This window comes from Takifugu flavidus, chromosome 15 (genome assembly GCF_003711565.1).
Source record: "Takifugu flavidus isolate HTHZ2018 chromosome 15, ASM371156v2, whole genome shotgun sequence".
In the NCBI taxonomy this organism is placed as follows: domain Eukaryota; kingdom Metazoa; phylum Chordata; class Actinopteri; order Tetraodontiformes; family Tetraodontidae; genus Takifugu; species Takifugu flavidus.
Window position 1 is genome coordinate 12063993 of NC_079534.1, and position 9700 is coordinate 12073692.

The window sequence follows — 9700 nt, forward strand, 5'->3', positions numbered from 1 at the left end:
TATGACTTCAGAAACCTTTATAACTGTCTTATTAATATCCGCACCAATAAATAAGTGCAGATATTAGTTTGGATTAATTCGTCATGTTATCATTATCATTCAGTATCATTGTCTTTGATTTCCGGTTGCACATATTGAAACAAAAATAATTACACGCAAATAAATATTGTTCAATAACCCAACAAAGGAACAAACGGAAGCTTATAGCTTGTCTTATTTTAACTGAATGGAAATCAACAATACAGAATAATACAGTTAAGATTTGATGCTTGTTTGCAATGAATGTCATAATTCATCCCTCACATTACATCAAACCATAATAATCATTGATTGTTTTACTTTTATAGTGTAGGTTTATTGATAGATATACAACAATAACAACACTTATAGTACCAATACTCCACCCATAGTTCAGCGCAATATTGGTTTAAAAAGGGGAAATGCTCAGAATTGTCCAGTAGAGGTCGCTAAAACACTATTTATACATCAGCAGCCCGAGAGGCTTCTTGAAACCTACATTTAAGCTTCTCCCACATTGAGTGTTTGCTCTTTTCTCCCCGTGTTTTTGCCTCAAACACTGTGACTGGAAAAACACGCAGAACCTCGGTGAGTTCATCAGGCTTCAGTCAGCTTGCACACATCTTTCATTATCTGTTAAAGTGCATGTTAAATCCTTAGATCTTAATATAACTGCAGCTTTAAACCAAACCTCGGGAATGCAACAACAACATCAGAACTTTGACCACAATTAGTGGGTTAAGGCCACAGGCAGACGGTGGAATTCAAGGCAGGCTTTGCAAAGATATAATGATGGGAGCCTGGTTTGCTTTAAAAAGCTTTAAATAAAACTGGTGATGGGATGTATTAACACTTTTCTGGCAAAATGAATTAAATAATTATATGCTGTCATAACAATGGCTCATAAGCTCGAAAAGGCTGCAGTGTTGTTTCTTCTTTTTTTCTTTCTTTCTTTTTTTTTTATGCTGTGACAAGTGAAAACCCTGTCAAGTCTGGAAGTATTACCACTTAATTACAAAACTGTCCAGCTCCCCGTCAGCAGTAAGCAACTGTTTTGCCTCCACACACACTTCTTTGCACTGGAGACAAGAAATCACCAATGTCAGCAGTACTGGATTTGTTCTGCATGACATTGAGCATCAAGAAAAAAGAAACAAATGAAAGAGGGTGCTTGTTCTTTCCTTCTCTCTCTCTCTCTCACACACACACACACACACACACACACAGAGGAAATTATGATACCCAAGAATAGGTCACACTGGTAATATAGCATGATCTAGAGAGGGATTACAGTTTGCTGACATAGGCCAACAATAAATAACCCCATTCTGGAACAACAGGTGTCTGACAAGATTGTTTCGCTTTAATAAAAGGCTTAGCCAAGCAAAATAATACATTAAGCTCTTTTAAACTTGTCAGCCTTTTATTGCTCCGTCCCGTGTAATTGAAAAAAATGTCCCTTTTCCCTGACATAATTCATCTTGCAAACAAACCAAGTGCCAAGTGTCCTGGCGTGAGTGCTAACGTCATGAGATCAATATCCCTGTCATCTACGGGAACCTCATCTACGGGTTCAAAATTCTCTTTTCCACCTCCTAATTTCTTTGCCTGGGTTTGCAGCGTAGTGGACATGCAGCTGGGGCTCACATCTTTGAACGCTGGGTGTGTGTCAATGGCGGCCACCTCTTAAAACTCACTGTTGGAAGCACCCCTGGCTTTGTTAGTATGCCAGACAGAGCCAGTCAGCCACATCCTCCAGCTGGGCCCATGCCACCGACAGGCACCTGGACCCAAACCTCATGAAACGGGGCGCATGTTTAATGCAGAGGAATGCATTTGAGCGGCGTCCATCGGCAGCGTGCGGGTGTGAGAACGCCACCTTAGTCTCTCACACATTTCTTTTAACTCACTGTGCTTTTCTGAACTGCTCCTCACTGCAGGCTGCGCCTCTGCTGTTGGACCGCGTCCAGAGTCGCACAGGCCCACAAGACAGTCATCGTTATCCAAAGCTCACAAGGTGTCATTGTGAGGCTCCTGTCATTACCATATCATCGGCACATGAAACATTTATGGCTCACTGGCAGTGGAGGTCAGGCAAGAATCCTCATTTCCAAAGAAAGGCTTGGCAGAACCCTCTGATCTGGTGACACCAACAGAACTTTTGATCGAATTTAACCCTTATCTGTGCTGATCACATTAATAGATTTGTGTCTCCCCACAGCTACAGATAGTACCGACCCTGTAGTTGTGCACTGACCTACGGACAGAACCAACGACCCCATGAGCTTTAGCTATGTTTCCTCTGTGTAACTTATCTTTATATGTATGATGTATTTCTATTCTTTCCTCTTTTTTCCTTATCCCCCCCTTCTCCTTCTTTAGCCAGCCCACTAACGACCGAAGGGCCCCCCTCCCCTTATGAGTCTGATCCCGCTCAAGGTTTCTCCCTGTTTAGCATTTCCCTGCTTGTTGGGGGTTTCTGTGAAGCACTCAGAGACAATTTTGATTTTATTAATAAATTACTAAGGAAGAAGTGAATTAAAATGCACATTCAAGCCTGTTCAATAAGCTGCTTTCCTCTCTGTGCTTTCCTGCCGCTGCGTCTTTGCTAACATGCAAATCCTGTAATTCAAACTGTGGCTGCCGCCATCACCACTCACATACCATTTAATAAGCAGTCCTGGCTGTAGATAATGAGCATCGCGCTTCAGGATTAGTGTAGTAATCCGTCGTGATTTTATTTACCTTTCAAGATCCGAACGGTGGTTCAAAAGTCTGCAATCGGCCTCGGAGCCAGGAGGAGATGAGTTCAAGTCAAAGTTAGCTTTGAGAATAGCTACACGGTTTTGGTTATCTTTTGCGCAACACTGTAGCGCCTCTAGGCAGCTAATTTTGGACACTATTCTAATTTAACAGTCTATATGATGGTCATATGTGATATACAACCACACAGCAGTGCTGTAGCATTGGGGGCCGTTTGGAGGTTATTACCTTGCGTAAGCACACGTGGGTGGTAGGGGCTGAAAACCGAAGCGCCAGGAAACCAGTGAGCAATGCTGCACTCTGAAACCCGCTTCATTTGAACGCATCGTGAGGTCAGAAGTTCAACATTGGTTGAAGTTGACATGCATGTTGACAAATACCAACCTGACGAGAAGCTGATAAGTGCCCGCTGAACCCTACCACACGGGTTCAGAAGGGCCCGTTTTCTTTAGACTTGTTTCTTTTTCATTCAGAATGAGCAGTCCTTTCCTGCTGGAGGTTTTTCTAAACGTAATAAAAAAAATAATACCAAAGCCTCTACGAGCTCTGCCGCATGCCTTTTTGTTGCATGAACGCTATTGCTAACCACAACATGCAAACCACTTCTAAAGCAGTTTTACTTTGCGTCGCAAAAAAAAACCAACCCATTAATCCTGCAGATTTGCGTAAATCTCACAGCGGGTTTGGCTGTTAACAATTCCACTGATCATCCCTGGGTACTGGGAGTTGATCTAATCATGATCGGCCCGCAATCATGTCTCTCTTTACCGCTCTGTGGCCTTTTTGCAGTTGCCGTGTGCAGGTGAGGCCCACATCGGTGGTGCTTCATCACCCTGCTGCCTGTTTGTCATGGCCCCACTTAATTTGTATAGTCCCCATCCTGCTGCATCAGCAAAGTCATAATTGATTTGGTCACTTTGGAGCCCAGTAATCTCTGCTCACCGGGTTTCCCCCGTCGATTTCCGCCATCACTACAAATGGTGTTTGAGTTAACCTGGATAGTTCTCTCCCCTGGGTGCCTTTATTATCTATTCATCATGGTGTCCCAGTTTATCTCGTGATGAATCTGGCTGCCTCGCCACAGCTCTAACTACAGGAACCTGGCATGTAGCCTGGGGAAAGAGATTAGGAGATTGTGAGATATGCAGCAGAGGTGCCTCCGTTAAAAATCTGCCAGTCGGAGGAGAATATTCAAAGGTGATGCGGAATGGGTGTGAATTTAAGTCGCGTGCGCTCAGAAACGGCTTCCGACGTCAAACGGGTAACATCCACGGTGACGACTTGCCATGGGCAACCTCAGCGTGTCCAATCTGGCAAATAAATGAACGTTTGAAACTTCAAACTGATATTCCTGGCATCCGAGCTCACAGAGGATACGTTGGACTCTGCCTCAACTTTCCGCTGCGCTACTTTGTGTCTCAGAGTAGTTTCATCGCTGTCACCTGGAGCTTTGGGCAGTTTCCAGATGGTGAACCATCCCCAGTTCTAAAAACAAGTGCGTGAAACAGCGCTCCATTAGCTCGGCGGGTGCAGAAGCGCGCACATACGCAGCAGCAGCAAGGGTCCACTTGCATAAATATTCACATCCGCACCTGCTGAATGAGAGACCATTACCAGCCCAGGTGCGTCACCATTTCACCTGAGTGGAAATGCTTTCCATTTCCATCCCATGCAGCTGATTTTGGTCACGAATGCACCACCAAGCTTGTGAAATGCTTATTTCCCGCCTCAGATCTCCGTCTTATATTCTTGGAACACATTTTCAGGCAGAGTTGTAGCTCTTTGGGGAGTAATGTGTCTACAGGATAGACTCTGAGGGTCTGGGGGTCCTGGCAGGACCTCCCTACACCTCGGCAGGACAGAGATTCCTATGGTGATTCTGAGGCAGCAGAGCCATCTATCTTCTGTCATTGCCACAAGCTCCTGCAGTAATGGCACCTATCTTGGACTTGAGTCTCCAAAGGTACCTCACAGAGTCATTATGGTGCCACATGAGCTCTTTCTTTATATAAAAAATAAGAATGAAAAACACAATCACTTTTGTCACCCGGAGGATTGTTGGGAGTCCCTGTCCTAAGTAACTCTTCCTCGTCAGTTGCTAGTTGGAATCTGAATGAAGGTGTTGTGCTGATGGAGCCGAGGACAATAAATCTTGCTGGCTTGTAATTTGAATCTCAAGCTGTCTCAACACATCTGTTCTTTAAACTGTGCACCAGCGAAAACATTTAATGAAGATTCACGAGCGACAAGATCATGATGGAGTGCCAGGCAGCGGCGTGGTAACAGAGAGGCGTATCATGATGACATTGCTGGATGTTTGAAATTAGCATTAGCCTGCCTGTCCATTCGCACACCTACTTATCTTCTACCCTGTCCCTCCCTCCAGCTGTTTGTGCCTTTCAGCGTAATCCAAGTTGAACACTCAGACACGTGAATATCTAGCTACGCCACGATGTGTTGCTTCTCTGATGGCTACTGCTTCACAGAGAGGACAGCTCACATAGTTACAATCTGGTCGTGAATTCCTGTGCACACAATTAAAGCTGCAGCCACACAAGCTCGTGTGACATGGAGACGTTAATATTTACTAAAGATCTATCTCTGACATGCTGCACAAGCTGCTGCCCCCCCCCCCCCCCCCATCCCACAGAGCAGGTCCCCAATGTCCAATTCAGCAAATCTATGACGTGACCTGTCATTTATAAGTGCTGATGTAGCCGTGTCCCAGAGCTCCCAGAGTTGGATATCACTGTGAACTGTCATTACTGTTCCCAGTGCACTTTCTTGATTACCAGACTAGGGAAGGAATGATGACTAAGGCTGCTCTAAGTCCTGGTCAGACTGTGTAAGTCTGCTCCTGAAAATGGATCAGGTCCAAGGTCCCATTTACTCCCCGATGTTTATGTAACATGTTCACGCCGTGTGAATATAGACCTCTCCTGTTACATGAATCTGCTAATCACCTGACTCGCACCCTAGAAGATGACATATGGATGGAAATTGTGTTTATTTTGAGCGCAAAAGTCACTTTTGGCTAGCTCACGATCCTACGCAGCGAGCACTTGAGTAAATTTGTAATCTAAATGACTTTTCTAAACATGTAGCCAAGCTTAGCGCTCACTATATTTAATATTAAAACGTTTAGATTGCTCGTCACATGTGTACATGGTGTTACGATCAGGTTATTATAGTTTTATGAGTTTGCAACAGACAAAATAGCAACTTTACATAGTTATAGTAATAAACTGACTGAGAATTTGTGTTGATTAACAGGTTTTATTTACTCAACAACATTTTAAATCTATCAGTCATCTGTGACTTGTGATCTTCGGTAGTTTTTGGTTTCATTTGCTGTTATTTATTGCAAACAGCAGCATTATCAAAATGTAAAACACCTGTTTTGTAAAAAAAAAAAAAAGAAAAAAGAATGTGAGTGTAAATTGTAAATTGGTGTGGCCTTAATTTAAAGCATCTCAAAGAGAATTAACATTCTGTGACGGAGAATATCTCCACCACCCCATGAACTGCTTCAAGTGCAAATGATTCATGCAAATGAGGGAAAGTGGAGAAAGTTATAATTTCTTTTGCTTTTTAAGGTGGAGTTTTGAAAGGGAATGGGACAAATGGTTTCCAGTCAAGGTACCTAAAGAAGTCTGTTAAAAAACAACAAAAAAAATACATTTTACCTTGGGGTAAAAAGTTGCTGGGGGGAAAGACAAGTTCAGAAGTGAATGTGCACCAGCTGGGCTGTTACCGAAGGCGAGCTTTCCCTCTGGAGCCTGATAAATGAGATTTTGAATGAGTATAGTTTTCTAGGAATACACTGGAATGTTCTGTGTCCTTTTGCACTTGAGAGTAAACCAGCACAGGCTCGTGCATAAGTTTCCACTAATACCTCTAAGAACTGTTACTTTTTTAAGATATGATCCGGTGCCTCTACCGCTGCTAGCTTGATGCTACGTTTAAGTTCAAAGAGAAGATCGAGCACAAAGGCACAGTCAGGCTGACAAAAGAGAACGCATAGAGGCAAATGTCAAATGTCTGGGTGATTCCTAACTTTGAAAATTTGAAGGCTAGTTGAAGGTTGAAAAGTGGGTGGCAGTAACTGCGGCGATGTTCCACGTGGCAGAAACTACAGCTGGCTGAGCTTACACTGCATCCTATCCCAAGTCTGTCTCTTTGGGAGTGGGTGGAACATGAGCACAGTGCTATCTGTGGACTTGCAAAGTGACAGGACCAGCTGGGCCATGAAATCCAGTAAGACGGGTGGTTTGTCTGACAGCCGCAGACCACGAGCCCCCCAAAGTGCTCAGTTACAACAGCCCGCAACTCAACACTGTGACGGAAACTCGGGACGGCGAGTGTGTGGCTGCTGCCAAACGTTGGGAGTTCGAAAACAAATGCGCGGAGCGGATCATGTGCCGTGCGGCCCGCTTCAGAACCCAATCAGCTGCCATTCTCTTTTAAAAACCCTTTAAAGGTTGCTAGGACGCCAACCCACATGCTGACACCCCGTTACTGGCGGTAGACTCGACAGGACGATGGGGGGGAAGCATTCCCGCGGCGTCCCCAAGGAGCTGAGCGATGTGAGTCAAAGGAGAAACGGTTCCAGAGACGAGCAGTTCAGCGTGCCCTCGGCCACAGAGAGGTTCCGCAGACACACCATGATCCACTTTGGCTACAGCACCCTCAGTCTGGCCATGCAGGGTCTGAGCAGGACCCCTGCGGAGCTGTGGGAACTCAGAGAGCTGCAAAAACTCAACTTGTCCATGAACTGCCTGTGCTCCCTGCCCGCCGCCGTAGGCTCTTTGGACAACCTTGTGATCCTTAACCTGTGGGGCAACAACCTGTCCAGCCTGCCGCCTGAGATCGGCTTGCTGAAGAAGCTGCGCGTCCTCTTTGCCTGCCGAAACCGTCTGAGTGAGGTCCCGGAGGAGCTGGGCTCCTGCACCTGCCTGGAGGTTCTGAGTTTGGCCAACAACCAGATCGCGAGCCTCCCCGGCAGCTTGGCCACCATGCACAACCTGACCAAACTTAATCTCAGCTACAACCACATCGTTCACATCCCCACCTGCGTGTATAGCATGAAGGGCTTGGTCTTTCTCCACCTGGCTTGCAACCGTCTGGAGACCATTGCAGACCAGATCCAGGATTTGGTCAACCTGAAGATTCTCATTGTGGAGGGAAACAGTATCCACACCCTCCCCAAGACGCTTGCTCTATGAACTCTCTCGAACTCCTCAACGTCGACTTCAACGAGCTGCAAAATGTCCCAGTGGAAATGTATCTTCTGAGCAGACTTGGGAGACTCGCCTGCCACCCACTGGATAAAGGACTTCATATTGTTCACAACCCTCTCCTCAAACCCATCCAGGAGGTTCTACAAGGTGGACTCAGCGCCCTCTATAACTACCTCAAACCCACATGAGGCTCTGTGTTGGTGTATCAGAAGAGTATGGAGACACTTCCTGCACATAGTGGTCAGTGTTTACTGCAGCATGCTGCTGAAACTAGAGACAAATGAACCTTTTCCATTGCAACGATGAAATAAGACTGTAAATGTATTCAGTGCATCTCATCTGAGGACTTCACATGTGGCCCATAAATTCACAGGCGTCACATTTGTGGGCCGGTTAAAGGTCAGTTGATTTTTGGCCTGTGACGGCATGAAGGTCAGCCACAGGTCAGCTCACTGTCTGCTGTAGAGGGACCGTGAGATCAGTGTGGGACATGGAAAGAACCATTAAGGGAAGGTGAAAAAGCAAACAACTATGCTGACGGAAGTAAAAAATAAAAAAATAATAAATTCTGCTTTTTGCCAATATAGTGACACTATTACAAATCTGTGAGATAAATCAGTGATATGTGCAACTTTTATGGGACTAACCCTAAAATATTTCACAGTGGCTGTTTTTTATTGCAATTTATACGACCCGCATTCTTCAATTCATCTAATTTGACGTGCCAAATGTGTGAGATTTGGTGTAGATGAGGTGAATTTGTAGAACAATGCTCGTGAGACTGTGTTTGATGTCCTAAATACAGTTTATGTTCATTTTCCAATTATGTGTCTGCTTTTGTGAAGCTGTCTGTGAGTTTTATCCAGCTTGGTCGAACATGAGTGACGCTTACATGAATTTAAAACAAGGTTTTAGTCACTTGTAAGGCGCCACAGAGGGATTTATTAAGGCAGAAAAGCGACCTCTGTCGGTCGCTACTTGTTACTACAGAGGTTTACACACGCATACACATAGACACCGATTTCATGACGGCTAAGTCCCTTTTGAATAAGTCTTTGTCCTGAATAGCAATCACGGGACATATTGTCCAATAAAGCACCTATAAAGACATTAGAACAATATGAGTCACTTGACCTTAATTTACTGCATCACTATTCTAGTGACAAGACAACTAGAGTCTATCAGTTTAAAATGCATTTCTGGTCATTGTACTGACATTAAATTTAAATAGAAAAATGTGTAATAGTGAAATTAAAAGCAAGCCTGGTAAAATGCAAAAGAATAATTATTACATGGGACTTACATGGACATTGCTCATGGTCCCAGTGAACCCAGTTCTTCTGGTCCATACCTCAACAGATCAGGGCTGTTTTTACTTGACCAGTCCCTAAAGCTGTGCTGTGATATCTGGACCCTGCTCCCCTTTAATTACTGAGGAGGGTCATTTATGGGTACTTGTCTGTCCAGGACAAAACTGGGTCTACACTTCCTCTGCTGGCTTTCCTTCTTTCCATGGTCCATCCTAGGATTTCCCCCCAAACCTTAAAAGGCTGGCTCTGTGCCATTATAGGGAAATATGCACAAAATCAGTGCAGAATCAAAAAGTCCTAAATGGGTTTGCTACATTCTCACACCTTTGCTTTTGCAGGAGGTGTGGAAAAATGCTTCTCCTTTATTTT

The 9700-nt window shown here is 44.6% G+C and overlaps 1 pseudogene; it reads left to right on the forward strand.

Annotated features, from left to right (window-relative positions):
* The first annotated feature begins 6749 nt into the window (after positions 1 to 6749).
* Positions 6750 to 8844, forward strand: LOC130538761 (leucine-rich repeat-containing protein 30-like; annotated as a pseudogene).
* The last annotated feature ends 856 nt before the right edge of the window (positions 8845 to 9700 follow it).